The following is a 15,377-nucleotide window of genomic DNA, read 5'->3' on the forward strand; positions in this document are numbered from 1 at the left end:
TTTTTTTTTTTTTTTTTTTTTTTTTTTTTTTTTTGAGGAGGATGAGATTTTACAGGCTGCTCAAGGACCAGGGACTTGGATTGGCAAACTCATACCCTTACATGACATTCATCCAATAACTGCCCTGGAGCATTCTGTCCAAGAGGCAGAACCCAGCTGCCATCCTGAGCAGCCCCTTACCCCCACCCCCCCAGCCAGGAGCTGAAGCCTTAGCACGGAGTTCTGAGGACAAGTCCAATCTTGGTATTCTGTTCCAAGTCACATCCTTGATCTGGGACACAGGCAAAGTCCGGACCCATCCATGTTCTGTCAGGCTGCTGGTCACAGTTTTCTAAGGCCCCTGCTTGCATTCTCTAGCTTACAGACTGTAGAGGTGACTGGTGTTCTCATGAAAAGCAGCCAAGTTATGGGACGGTGGTTCCTCTTTACTCCTGGCAATCTCTAACCATGTGCAAGGCAAGGCCAGGGTGAGCATATTGGCAAAGGCTTTCGGGAACCTGGTGAGGGAAGAAGTAGGGAGAATCTGTCTTCACAATTATTCTCTCTGGGGGGATCTGTTTCAGAGTCCTGGGCCTCCCAGGCAGAAGAGTACATCAGCACTGCGGTGAAGCCCACAGGCACATTGGGGAAGTACTTCAACAGAGGCTTGATGACTGGATAGCTGCCGGTGAAGCAGTGCCTATGGATTTTGTAGCCGAAGGGCACAATTTTTTTCATGATGTCAAACAGATCTTCATCATTTTCTTGGCAATGGATGACCAAGGGCTTCTTCAGAGAGACAGCCAGATGCAGCTGTCTCTCAAATACCTTGTGCTGTTCTGGGACAGGTGTGCTGCACTTGTAAGAATAATAGAGGTCTTTTTACCCAAATGCCACAACCTTAGGGTGCCGTAAGGCTTGCAAAAGATTTCCTTCTTGACTCTCACTATAGTCCCATGCAAAATGAGGTGATGACAGCCAAAGGACCCCCAAACCTGATCCTCCCTCAGGAAGTCAGTGTCTGAGGATCACGGAAGTCTGAGATACAGCCCTGAAACTCCTTAGTGAAGGAGCTGCTATATGTTTTCCTGAACTTCATGAAGGGCCCTTTGAAAGACAGCTTGGAGTGGAGATGTCCAAGTGACAATGGGTATTGATGAAGCCCTCCTCCAGGCCTGGATCCTGCTGGCCCCTTTCCTTTGCAGTGCAGAAGCTTTTTAATTTGATATGATCCAATGTGTTAATTCATGGTATGATTTCTTGTGCCAATGGGGTTCTGCTCAGAATGTCTTTGCCCACACTTATGTCTTTTTAAAGAGTTGCCTATTTTATTTTCCAATAGATTAAATGTTCCTGTTTTATCAGGTAGATATTTAATCCATTTCAATTTTAGTTTAGTATATGGTGAGTACATGAGTCTTCTGTGTGTGGATATTCAGTTTTCCAAGTACCATTTACTAAAGAGGCTATCTTTCTTCCAGTTTGGATCCTTTGTCAAAGATCAAATAGCTATGTGTGCCTGGGGTGGTTCCTGCTTCCTCTGTTCTGTTCCATTGAGGCACATGTCTGTGTTTGTGCCCACATCATGCTGTTTTTATCACTATAGTTTTATAGTATAACTTCAAATTTGAGGTTGTAATGTCATCTGCTTTGCTTTTGCCAAGGATTGCATTTGCTATTCTGGGTCTCTTCTAGTTCCATATGAATTTTAGGATTGCTTTCTCTAGATCTGTAAGGAATGCCATTGGTATTTTAATTGGGATTGCATTTAATCTATGTATCAGTTTTAGAAGTATGGCTGCTTTGACTATATTGGTTTTTCCTAATCCAACAATGGGGACTATGTCTTTTCATTTTCTGATACCCTTTTCAATCTCCCTTTTTCAGAGGGCTAAAGTTTTCATTGTGGAGATCTTTCACTTCCTTGGTTAGGTTTATTCCTAAGTATTTATTTTTCTATTGCTATTGTGAATGGTATTGTTTTTCTAACTTCCTCCTCAGTGAATTCATTATTAGTGTACAGGAACACTATCAATTTCTGTGCATTGAATTTTCTATCCTGCTACATTGCTGAATTTAACTATTAAATCTAGAAGTCTTTGGAATTTTTTAGGTATTCTATGTAGAGGATTATGTCATCTGCAAAGAATGATAATTTGACTTCTTCCTTTTTTATACATACCATTTTTATTTCTTTCTCTTGTCTAGTCTGGCTGGGTTTTTTTTCTTGTTGTTGTTTTTGATACTGGGATTGAACTCAGGACCTTTTGCTTGTGAGGCAAGTGGTGGGACCACTGTACTAAATCCCTGGCCCAACTCTGGCTGTTTTGAAGCCTATGTTAAATAGGAGTAATGATAGTGAACATTTTTCTCTTGCTCCTTATTTTAGACTGAAAGCTTTTAATATCTCCCCATTTAGTATGATGCTGGCAGTAGGTTTGTCATTAATGGATTTTCTTAGATTGAGATATAGTGTTCTATGCCTGTTTGCTTCAGATTTTTTTTTTTATCATGACTGGAGATTGACTTTGACATTGGTATTTTCTGCATCTACTGAGATAATCAGAGATAATCAAGAGAATTTTGTCCTTGTTTCTGTTTCTGTGATTATTGCATTTATTAATTTGTATATGTTGAACCATCCTTGAGATAATACCTGCTTGGTCATGATGTTTGATCTTTTGATATGTTGCATTCTATTTGGTATTATCTTGCTGAGGATTTTTGTATCTATGTTCATTAAAGAGATTGGGCTATAGTTCTATGTTCTGGGTTCTATTTTTGTCTGGTTTTGCAATCGGAGTAATGTTAACTCCCAGGAGTTACTTTGGGAATACTCCTTCATCTTGGATTTCATTAGCATTTCAAGAGTGTTGGCATTAGATCTTCCCTGAAGTTCTTACAAAATTTGACAGTGAATCCATCAGAATTTGTTGTTTTCTTAGTTGGTAGATTTTTAAATTACTGCATTAATTTCATTGCTGGCTATTAGATTATTCAGGTTTTGTATCAGCCTTGAACTCACTGTGTACCTCAGGCTTCTCTTTAACTCATGGCAATCCTCCTGCCTCAGCCTTCCAAATGCTGGGATTACAGGCCTGCACCACCATGCTAAGGGTTTTTATATCTTGTTGGTTCAATTTTGGTAATTCGTATGTGTACAGGAATCTAGGTATTTCTTTTAATTTCCCAATATATTGGTGTACAGATTTGCAAAGTAGTTGCTGATATTCTTTGGGATTTCAGTGGTATCTGCTGTGAGTTTACCTTTTTCATTTCTAGTTGCATTGATTTGGGTCTTTTATTTCCTTTTTTGCTAAGAATGGCTAAGAGTTAGTCTATTTTGCTTTTTTTTTTTCTTTTAAAGAGCCAGCTCTTCAAGTCATAGATTCTTTTTATTGGTTTTTTAGTCTCCATTCCATTGATTTATGCTCTGATCTTTTTAATTTACCTCTTTGTGCTACCTTTGGATTTGGATTGTTCTGGGTTTTATTTTTATAAAATGTGAAATGTGAATGAAAATTTAAAAAAGGAAATAGTCAATTAACCTATTACTATTTGTTAAGCAGTTTATTTCTTCCTAACTAATTTGAAATGTATTTTTTTCATATACCAAATCAGCTTCATTGATTATTTTTGGGCTTTTTATTCTATTCTGACAAATAATTTGTCTTTTTCAGCAATAAGAGCATATTGTTTTAATTACTTTAGCTTTGTGGATTTTTATTATCTGGAAAAGTAAGCATCCAATCCTGCCTTTTTTTTATTAAAAATTTCTAGGCTAATAATTCAGATAAGCACAAGAAATTGTAATAGTTACCTATAGGGAAGGGGAGCTGTTGGGTATACTATTGATGACTGAGACTTTTCACTTTAGATTATTCTCACAATTTAGGTATTCTTTAAAAAATGATCATGTAGGGCCAGAGATTTAGCTCAGTGATGCCTCTGCCTGCCTTGCATGCACAGGGTCCCAAGTTCAATCCCTGGTACCAAGAAATGATCACATATTTCTCTTATATTTAAAAAATAATTTTATAATATGATTTAATATATTATTTAATAATATTATTTAATATATTGTTTAATATATTTAACATATATTTTAATATAATATGATATAATATATAATTTTTATAATATGATTTCTCTGCCAGAAACCCAAAACTTATGAGGGAATGTTCTATTTCTCAACTGTGGCTCCACGTTAAAATTACTTGGGAAGCTATTAAAAAATATTAATGCCAAGGGGACCGGCTCCGGAGATTCTGATTTCATAGTCTGGGCAAGGGTCTGGGCCATCAGCATATTTTAAGCATCCCCCAGGTAGTTCTAATGTGCATCCACAGCTGGAAACCACTGCTGTAGATGGTGGGAGGCTTAAATGGGTCCCCTGAAGGCCACTGTGCTGAAGCATGTTTGGTATATAATGACTTGAGGATGCAATCCAGAGAAATCCATCACTTCTCTGAAAGGCTAAGTGTTGACATGAGACTGAGCACAAACAAGTCCAAGGGGAGGTGTGGAAAGTATATGTCTCCATGGTAGGCCTGTTTTATCAAAAAGTAGACTCCTTCAACTAGTCATGACCTTGAGAGATAGAAGAATCTCACAGAAAACCAACAATGGCCAGACAGCTGCACCTCAGATTGTGATTGGTAGCAGTGGAAGGTCCCAGAAGATCGTGAAGAGGCCGAGTTGTTTTGAGACCCTCCCATAGGAGATTTTCAAACTTCTTTCATCTGAAGAGCCACTCTGTCCTAATGAAATGAACATTCTTTTGGAAGCCAAATCTGGAAAACAGATGGAAGAAAAACTATTCTTGCCCACTTACCTCCCCCACCTACAGCCCCTGCCTGAAGAAACTAAGAGGCTGGAAACCCAGTGTGTGCAGCCTTCTCCCTCCCTGCCTGCTTCCTTTCATGTGTGTCTCCTCTGGATACTTTTCCCATCACTAACTGATCCTGCCTGTTATTGCTGACAGGATCTGATTGGCCTAGCTAGTCCAGAATGGTCTGTTACTCGCTGAGTGATAATTTTCCCACCAGGTTCTGCATAGATTCACCAAATGGTTCACCTCTGGTTAGCTAGTCCAGAGAGGAGGTGGAGAGCAGCAATAGAAGTGGAGTGTACAAAGCTGCCTTGTAATTGAAGGAGGGGGGTAAAAGTGAGGCAATTTTCCTTAAAATGTAAAGTGAGTAGAAAGTGCACCATACATAGCCTGTCCAGGCCAAGGACAGTGTATATGGAATTGGAGAATGGATTTCAAACTACTTAATAAAACTACTTAAATTCAAGTAAAGATGCTAAACAGAAGCATCTTTACTGAGATAACACTGCTGTGCATTCGTGCAATATTTTGAAGATTTGCCACAAAACTCTGTTAAAGAAAAATGGACTCTATGAGCTTTATTTTACTCTAGAAAAACTGTTTTTCTTATTAAAGTGATTTGTCTAGAGTCATTACATAAAGAGAAGACCCCAGATAAGAACGCAGTTTTCTTGAAATAACTTAGTTTACTTTTTCTTTGCTTATTCATTTATACTTGGGTATTGAGCTGCCTGGATGGCAGGATTTGGAGACAAATCTTTTATTATGGCTGCTAATTTGACACTGCATTATGTGAGAAATTTGCAGATAGTCTCACTTGAATTTCTCAACTGAAGGAATGCCCATTTCTTTCTTTCTTTTTTTTTTTTTTTTTTTTTTTTTTTGGTACAGGGGATTGAACTCAGATCCTTGTGCTTGTGAGGCAGGCCACGGAACCGCTGAGCTAAATCCCCAGCCCAGGGATGCCCATTTCTATACAAAAAGCATTAGCTGAACTCAAATAGAGGCAGGCATTGTTCTAACAGTGAGAACAGAAGGATGGGTAAGATGTGACTTTGTCTTGAGGAGACAATATTCTAACAGAAGAAACAATCATCTTGTAAAGAGCACTATTCTCCAATGCCAAAGCTTTGTCCTAACCGAATACAGAGTTCTGAGCAACGCAAAGGGAAAAGGAAGTAAGTCTGCTTGGGAAGGTTTCATGGTAGCAGGAACTTCAGAGTTTAATCTCAGTGGACTAACTTTAGAGATGAAAAGCTTGAGTTACTGGGAGTTCCTTAAAGGACTGAATAATTTTTAAACTTTATTAGGTTTCTAAAAATAAGCCTGCTGCCACAGCTCCTTAGAGAGTAATAGCATACATTATTTATTGGAATACTTTAAAAATATTAACATCAGTACATTCCACGGTAGATTTACAAATACTGTGCCAGTTGGATAAACCAGTTCGGAATGATGGTTTTCAAGTTAGTCAAACTTTCCAATTATGCAAAGCTCATAAAGATTCTTGGGAACAAATAAGAAGCATAATATAATCATCACAAATCTCCCAAATTCACCATTTCAGACAGAAGAGGATTCTACGCCTCTAGCTTTTTTGCCCTTTTATTCATGCAAAGAGGCATTTTCTCCTCACAATGAATACTTGAGTATTTTTCTCTTCCAAATAAGCATAAGATTCTTATAAGTGCTATTAAATTTTATCCCTTGAATGTGAAGAAGCTAGGTGTCTATGCTAATGCATTTGGATTATTTTGAGCTAGAGGGAAGATAATATTTCAAGTTTAGAGACTGAGACTCATCAGAGCCAAACCCTTGGGGCATCCCAAGAGGAAATTGTCCTTCATTCTACTGTGCTACACAAGGTCACCTATAATTGAGTTTTTTAGATAGCTGATACAAGACTAGGTAGGATACTAGTAATGGAGATCTTAGCTTGTTATTTCTGCCTGAGAAGGAAGATTCCATCATGTGGCCTTTTTCCTCTTGGGCTTCAACTGGTTGTTTTGTTGGTCTTCCGGGTGAGACCAAATAGTTTTACACCCCAACTTTCAAACAAGATGGAATACAGTATACCCTCTTGTTCTTGAATCACTGAAGAATAAAGTCCTGATCTAAAAGGCTAGGAAGCCATTAGAACTGGCATGAAATCTTGATATCCTTGGAAAGGTATCTTACCTTCATGCAGACTTTGAAGGACAGAAGAAGGGGCAAGCATTCTGGAACAGCTCAGCAGCACTAAGGATTGTTGCTGAATATCAATACTTTGTTAAGAATATAAAAATGAATTGCTTTACAGAGTTGTTCACAAATGTAGTCATTTACCTGGGGGAAAAATGAGTTCCTTCTCACTGATGGTATTAAGCATAGGCCACATAGGCGTGCAGTAAGGAGTCAGGCACAAGGCAAGGGCTGGACAAAGGGCTCTAAGATTCTCTTCCGGCCTCTACATTGTATTATTTGTAGATCCTTGGTTTACTCTTTATATCTTTTATGTTTTCACTTAGCACATTGTTCTGTAATGATATATCCAAATATTTGCTGCTCCCACAAGTCTGAAAACATAACCTGTTGCAAGGTTGTTTTTTTTTTTGGCACAGTAACTAGCACCCAGGTGATAATGAGTTAATATTTATCAAATGACATTGTGTTTGTGTGTGTATCTTGATTTATAGTTTAAGTTATCAGCAAGAAAACTTGCCTGCTGTGGTCATGGTCATGAATCTTAGAATCAGTAGTTGTTTAAGTACCTGATGATAGACTATGCCACAGGATTATCTAAGCATAGCACTTCGAGTATATGTGCTACCTAAGCAAGCACAAGCACAGCACTTCGAGTCAATCAATTATATCTCTATAGATGGAGCCATAAATGGCAATAAAATAGAGCCAAAATATGGCTAGGATTTTTCTGAATTTATAGTCCTCAGTCAAGTTCCCTGTGCCACAAATGGCCCTGGAAGTGATAGCTGGAGTTCTTAGTGTGATTTGGCTGCATTAAACTGGCAAATGTCTCCTGTAGGTAATTAGGAGTATAGTTTCTCTTCAGACTTGGGGAGGAAACCAGATGTGTAAGAGGCAAGATTTCTAGGGGCATGATGGGCAGAGGGGCAGGTAGGTGAGCTGCAGTGGGATCATGTGTGAGGGAATGTCATTGGGTTAGATTGGATAAGGAGGTAAGAATGGGACTAGGAAGCAGAGGCATGTGGTTATGGGGTGAAGAACTTTCCAAAAATGCAGAGAAGGGGGGTGAAGTTGCAAGCAGATTACTTTTGAAAAAGGTGCAGTAAATTGAGATATGTTTGTACTGAGCACTAGTAGTTCATTTACTCAACATGGTATATTGAATGCTTACTTGTGACAGCCACTTTGCAAATACTAAGGTTACCAATACAAATAAAGTAGAATCTCTTTCAAGTGCATAAACTATAAACTAAACTCTGCAGATGTTATTAGCGGACAATTACAATACTGTCTGATGAATGGTTTAACAAAGTAAAGCCTCTGGAACATATAATCAAATGTAAGGGAGTTATGAAGAATAAGTTGTAGCTGTCAAAGTGAAGTGGATGAGCCAGAACAAACCTGCTAGAGTTCTAGGGATAGCTGAATATTCAAGTGACAAAACAAGGAGTTTATTCAGATATTGCAAATACCATCTCATAGTTAGGTTAGGCCTTATATGCCATGACAATTAGTCCAGAATTTCTCCTGGGAGCAATGAATCACTGCAGTATTTTGAATAGTTTTGTGTTTCAAAAATATTACTGTAACTTAAGTACGGAGAGAGGGATGGAGAAAAGGAAGACCAGGGACCCACAAAGTTTTGGCAGTATCTCAGTGAGTGAGGGTAGTGGCTCATTGAAGTCTAGGGCAATAAAAACAAAAGCAGATGGATTTTTGAGACATTTGCAAGTTGTAATAAACAAAACCTGGTGGTTGATGGAATGTGAGATGTAATCAGTCAATCAAGCATGGCTGGCTTCTGGCTTTGGCACCCCAGAGACACAATGGCAGAAGAGGAGAATGTGAGAGTTTCAGGAGAGATCTGGTCATGAAGGAGCCAGAGCCCCAAACCTACAGACATCCAAAGGAGGCATGTCTCCTTTGGGAGCTAAATGGGCTCTAATAACTGACTAGGGTCATCATCCACTGATCATTATCATTTGCTCTATCCAATCAAACAGTACTTATTACTTACCATCTATGTATTCCTAGTATCTCAGGATTCTATAGACTCCAGTGTCTAACAGTTGACTTAAGTTTTTTAAAGCAGTTCTCAAAGTCAGAGTTATAACTCTATGTTTTTAATAGTCTTTCCTACTCTACCCATGCCAATTTGGTTATATTACTGTTTGAGCTATCATGTGCTAATAGAAGAAAATATTTCCTCACTTCCTGTTCTCATGGTTGTGGTATCTTTTTCTCTACATTACCATGGCTTCCTTAAATTTTATTTCTCCTACATGGACTTAGTCTTTGATAGAATTTTTACTTGGACAGAAGTTAAATTTGTTGTTGTTATGGTCAAAGGTCTGGAAACTTGTTCTCTAAGCTCCAGAGTTTCATGTGCAATTCTGGGATTTCCTGTGAGCCAAGGGATGGTACTGGAATTTCAGTAATAGATGTGTTTGATCAAAGTCTTTCTATCAGTTCTTGTATCTGGTACAATTTTATTTCATATTTGATGCTTAGCTTTCCAAAGCAGAGGTATGAAACTTGAGCACTGGTGAAATCAGCAGGGTTTGCAGATTGAAGTTAACAAAACACAACATGAGCCTGTGTAGTTACGAAGAATAAAGTGAAATGTGTGGATATGAGAGTCTAATCTTATACATATAGGAGACATCATCCTGCAAATCTTTTTCCTGGGGGACAGGGGAATAGTTAGGTCAGTAGACCAAGAAGAATGGTGAGTCTATTTTGAAAACACTTTCATTAATCAGTAATGTTATTTTGTCAAACAAAGCTCTTAGAATCTCCAACTCACTTCTCCAGGATACTGCAAAAATTGATGAAGTGATTTTTAATTATCAGTCTGTTGTAAATAAATGTTGCTTTATAAGGATATACCATTATTGTTGCTGTAATTTCGTAATCAAGGAAGTTATAAAATGCTGGATGTTTATTTCAGTTGTCTTAGTGATACCAGTGTGATTATGGCCCAGGATCAAGTTGATGCTCAAGACATACTTTTAGTTTCTCAGAGAATATGTCCTTTACAATAGTACACTTCATCTATCCCCATCCAGCCACCTCTTATGTGTGGAGACTGATGTTTCATTTGACTAATGGATAAACAATGCAGCCTCCTCATTCCACTGATGTGTGTGTGGATAAGTTACATTTGAATGTTACAGCATAATATTGAAAGTCTTAGAGAGCCTGAATGAATCTTTGATAACATCTGTCCTAGATTCTTTTGTTTAAAGTTTAAAAAATTAAAAGTAAGTTGCTGCCCCAAATCAGCCAGTTAGTGCCAGACATCTGGATTTAGTTGAGAATCCAATGTCCTCACTGTTGCTTGGTGTTATACTCTTGTCTAGAATTCCCTTCTAAAACTTCCAGGTGCTTGGGTTGAACACAAATTCCCTACTAAGTCAGTATCCAATAAAGTTCACTACAGTCTTTAGCACCTATTTGTATGTTATTAGAGATTTTTTGTATGAAGTAAGTCATATGCCTACCACACTCTTCTAGGCAGACATCTGGAAAGTAAAGTCAATCTGCCTTGTTTGCAGTCCAGCAGGCAGTCCTACTGGGCAAGTTTGAATGGCATTCTAGACATCTAGCCAATCCAGTTGGTCTGATTACAGCAAATGATAATAAAGTGCCCCTCCTAATTAAGCTGGCAGGGTTTTTGCCTTAGTGGAGGTCCCAGTTGCTATATTCATAGATGTGTGACTCAGTTATGTTCAATTATTCAACCACTTTCATACGAAGATAAAAATTTCATAACATGTCAAATGTTACTAAAATCTCTTTGTAATGTGGATAAAAGTTGGGTCAGGAATTATAATGAACCCAGATGCAGTTTATATATAGAGAATCTCAGACTTCAGAGTCAACCAGAGAAGTAGATGACCTTCTTATGAAATTCACGGGTAAGATGACATGTGCTTTTCTATCATGATAAATGGAAATGGAAAATTGGTCTCCATGGTTTCTCTTGGCCCTGAGGTTTTCCTTTAAAATGTTATTTATTGCATACTTTTTCAGGTTATGAAAATAGTTTATGTCCACTGTGGAAAATGTAGTAAGTTGCAAAGAAAATTAAAAGTAGTCATAATTCCAACACAATAATAGCTACTTTTAGTTTTTTAGTTGACAAATTTGGAGTCTGTTTAGGCATATGTAAGATTATATACCTCTTATTCCCCCATCTTTTTAAAAATAAAATTAAGGCCCCACTGTATCCTTCCCTGAAATTCTAGAAGTTTATAAAACACACAACTAAATAGAAAGTATCTTGCCCAAAGCCCAGCACATGGTAATTTCTCCATAAACATTTGGTAACCAAATGGACACGGAAACTTGGTTTGTGGACTTGAGCAACCCCACCCAAATCTCAACAATAAGCTTTGCATGCCAAAGAAACATAATGAACTGGACACTAGAGACTTTCTTTTAAGGAAGCTCCCATCCCTCAAGAGGACATCAGCAGTATTTCACATCCTTTTTGTGCTCTTTCTGTATTCCAGGAGATTCTATTTGAACTGAAAGCTGCACATACAAGGGACCTGCTGGAAGCATGGACCTCAGTGACAAATGGGCTTTGGAGGAAGGAAGCTGGTTGTCGCATGCTGGAATTCATCATTTTCTCAACACCAGAGGAGGTATGGCTACTTTGATGTCTCTGATACACGTGATACTTTTCAACTCCTGAACATCATTGTATCAGCTCAGCTGTTATCAATATGCTCCCATGGCTGTTGCTTTTTTGAAAGCATCCAGGTTAGAGAACAGAGGACATGGGTGTTAACATCAAAGCTGGATTCAAATCCAGAATTCAATCCCTATAAGCTATGTGGTCTTCAGAAAACCTATGGTTCCCTGGACTCTAATATGAGAGTAAGACTATCTACTTCACAGGATTCTGATAAGGAGCATTAGCAGTATAGGGTGCCATTTCCTGACCCCTGGCCCTCACTAGTTAGGAAGTTACTCAATATCTTTAAGTGTCTATCATGCATTGTGTCCCTATTTCGTTTATGTCCTTTTACCAGTCTTCCAAGCACTCAAGTTGGGGGGAAAGCAACAGCTAAAGAAAGGTCAGACCTCTTCCCTTTTTTTCTTTGTCTAATTATCTGATTAATATAATTCAGCCTTAAATGATGGGAAACTCATTACTTTCCTGGAGCAGAGCACACATATATAAGAAACAGAGCCCTGACACCGAGCTGTGGTCCTTTGTTGAGTCTCAGAGATCACCCACCTCTCCTTTATTCTCCAAATTTAATGGAGAGCTACTTTCATGGTAGGAGCTAATCTGTGAATGGGGGTAGAGGGTATTCAAAGTCATTGAGGTTACATGATGCTTTTAGTAAAAATCTGTCTGGCATTTTTTGTTGTCTGTTTATGCATTTGAGATTATTACTGAGCATTTATTAAATGATAAGCACTGGGAATCCAAGAGTGGAAGATAGATATAGAAATAACTAAATTACAGTATCTGATCTCCCCTCATCTCTAAATGGGCCACTTATACAGCAACAAACATTTATAGATCTTCTGCACTGCACTAGAGTACATTTTCCAACCAAGATTCACACAAACAGTGGTAGATTCTCCAAAAGGATGGAAAGATTCTCCTAAGGAGGAAATTTGGATGAAGTTTATTTAAAAACCCACAGCTGTTTGCTCCTGTACCCTCTGACATTGTTACTTTAGCCACATTTTGAAGGCTGTACACCGTTATCCTCTCAAAGCTCCTGGAATAAAGGTGAACCTCCTTAGATCAATATACAGCCTTTCCTTACCATATCTCTGCCTTCTTCTCTAGAGTCCTCTTATACTTTTTCTCACTAAGAGCATCCCCTTTCCTGTCCATGTATGGATCTCTGGATCCCTGCATACAGCATGCTTTCACATTCCCATGATCCTCTGCACAACTCTTTCCATCTGCTTTCTACTTGGTCAGTTCCTACTCATCTTTGATGTTTCAGCATAAAGTCAGCTGTTCAGAGATGGCTTCCTACCACAGCCACCCACCTCTTCACCCCATTCTGGTCTTGCTCAGAGGCCCTCCTCAGTGCTGCCACAGCACTCAACATAATGTATTCCTATTGTCTGTATCCTTAACAGCCTGTGAGCTTCCTAAGGCAGATTTTTATCTATTATTGCATTCCTTTCACTGTAGCATGGCAAACCCTTGATGCATGTTTGGTGGATGGCTGGTGACTGCATATGTAAATGAATGAGTGAGTAATGGCTAGGACCACGTTCTCTGCATATCTCTGTCTTCACTAAAAGCCTTTTTGAACTTTGGCAGCCCACTTTGCTGCCTGTTTCTGACTCTACCTTCACTTACCTTGCTTTCAGCTTTACCTATAACCCTTTATTCAATGGCCTCAGAGTTATTTACCAAGCTGATAGGCAAGGAGAGAAGAAAGTAAGTGGGATTTACCTGTTGGTGCTTTTATAACCTAGGAATTAGAATTATCTACCCTAGACTTTTAGAATTCACACAAGCCTGTAACAGAGTGAGGAGTGGTGTTTACTGTGACCTGCTCCACACACCACCACAACATCACCCTGTGAGCTTACCCTGTTGTACATCTGCAAGTCTATGGGCAAGTTTGGCCAGTAGGAAGGGTAACCAGACTGTGTTGAAATCTGTTTATTGGAGTGGAGCATTTCTAAGTGATAGTGGAACTCAGTTCTGGTGGGCAGCAAATTCCATGAACACTGGTTCCAGTTCAGATAATTGGTGTGCCGTGAGGTAGACATACAAGTGTGGCAGTGTTGCAGTGTGAGGGTATAGCACTGTGATAAGGGACCAGTGTCATTGAAATTTGAAAATCCTTGTGATCAGCTGGTATTAGGGTGGTTCTCAGAAGCTTAGGCTGGCTGGGATTCAGGAAAGGTGCAGACCTAAAGGTATTACAGACAGAGGAGTTAGGTAGAAATATTATAGGCAGTCAGATAAAAGCTAGGTCCTCAAGAGAGTCAGGACAAAGGTGAAACACACTACAGCTACAGCTGGAGATATATCAACTGGAAACCTGGCCTCATGACAAAGACAAGATGACCAGATTTACATACTACCTCAAAGAAAAAATACTGGGTCTAATAAGTCTAGATAGACATCAACCACCCCAGTGGATGACCAGAGGCCTCTGGACCCAGCACTTCCTAGAAGAATCTTTGTTCTTCATATCCATGCTTGATATGTGACTTCTTTCCCAATTGGACCACTATTACCTAAGTGATTATACTTATAACCTTATTGGATGTTCATGGCTGTGGCCCATGTTGTACCCATAAAACTGCTCTGTAGAGTGGCGTCCCTGGTTACCCACTTGAGTCCCTCCTACCCCTCAGGAGCTTTCCTATCAATAAAATATCTCCCTACACTTAACCTCTGTTGATCAATTTTTCGATTTCTAGAGAACGAGAACTCAGTGTATTGTACAATTAACAGGTTGGGAGCTATATTTCATATTTCATCTTCATATTTCCTGTAACAGATAGAGGCTATCTCAAGCAATTCTCACAATAACTTTATTCCCCCCACCCTTTGGTACTGGGGGATCTAACTTGCACTTGCAAGGCAGGCAGTGGAACCACTGAGCTAAATCCCCAGCCCCAATCTCATTTTTGAATGAAGAAACTGGGCCTGAAAAGGTTGGAAAATTGTGCAAAGTCATTGAGCTCGCCAGTGGTAGAACTGAGATTTGAACCTTGATATTGCTCCTCAATGCACTGTCCAACACTCCCTACTCTGCTTTCATGAATTTAGATTCTGGTAGTCCAGAGACAAACTTTTATTGCTGGTGATTTGACAGCCACAGTAGAAAAGAGGATAGCTTTGAGCAGAGCCAAAAAGTAAACAATGCTGTTGCAACATGTTGGTTATCATCCAAGTCTACAGCTGCCTCAGCTAAGGCTCTGCTGCAAGGCTCTGACCCACCTGCTGCTGAGCATCTTTTCTTGACATTGTTTCTCACACCTCTCCCTGCCATTAGCTGGTACCAGCTGTTCCATCTCTAGGAACTGATGTGAATGAAGGGGCTTACATTTCCAGTGAAGTCCAAGGAAAGTCCTGAAAGAGTCCAGGCCTCCGGGTTTTGTTCTTGGCTCCATGAAGTCCTCAGAGAACTGCATTATTTGCCAGGGAGGTTCAGTGATCCTGCTGAGTCACAGGCCTTGAGGCAGATTCACACAACATCTGCCCTTCTGTCATCCTGGAGCATCTCCGGCTGCCACTGGGGTGGGGCTGCCTCCAGGAAGCTGGCTGGGGTGAGCCCAGGATGTCTGGGAGTGATAAGGACTTTCTGAAGGAAAGTCCCTGTGCCACTCCTGCTTTCTACATTCCTAAAAATATTCTCATGGATTGGGGCCAGTG

At 39.4% G+C, this 15,377-nt stretch overlaps 1 pseudogene; it reads right to left on the bottom strand.

Annotated features, from left to right (window-relative positions):
- Window positions 1-358: 358 nt before the first annotated feature.
- On the bottom strand, window positions 359-15,136 carry LOC117286262 (annotated as a pseudogene).
- Between the last annotated feature and the right edge of the window lie 241 nt (window positions 15,137-15,377).

This window comes from Fukomys damarensis, unplaced genomic scaffold, assembly GCF_012274545.1.
Source record: "Fukomys damarensis isolate Sample0158 unplaced genomic scaffold, DMR_v1.0_HiC HiC_scaffold_16, whole genome shotgun sequence".
NCBI lineage: Eukaryota > Metazoa > Chordata > Mammalia > Rodentia > Bathyergidae > Fukomys > Fukomys damarensis.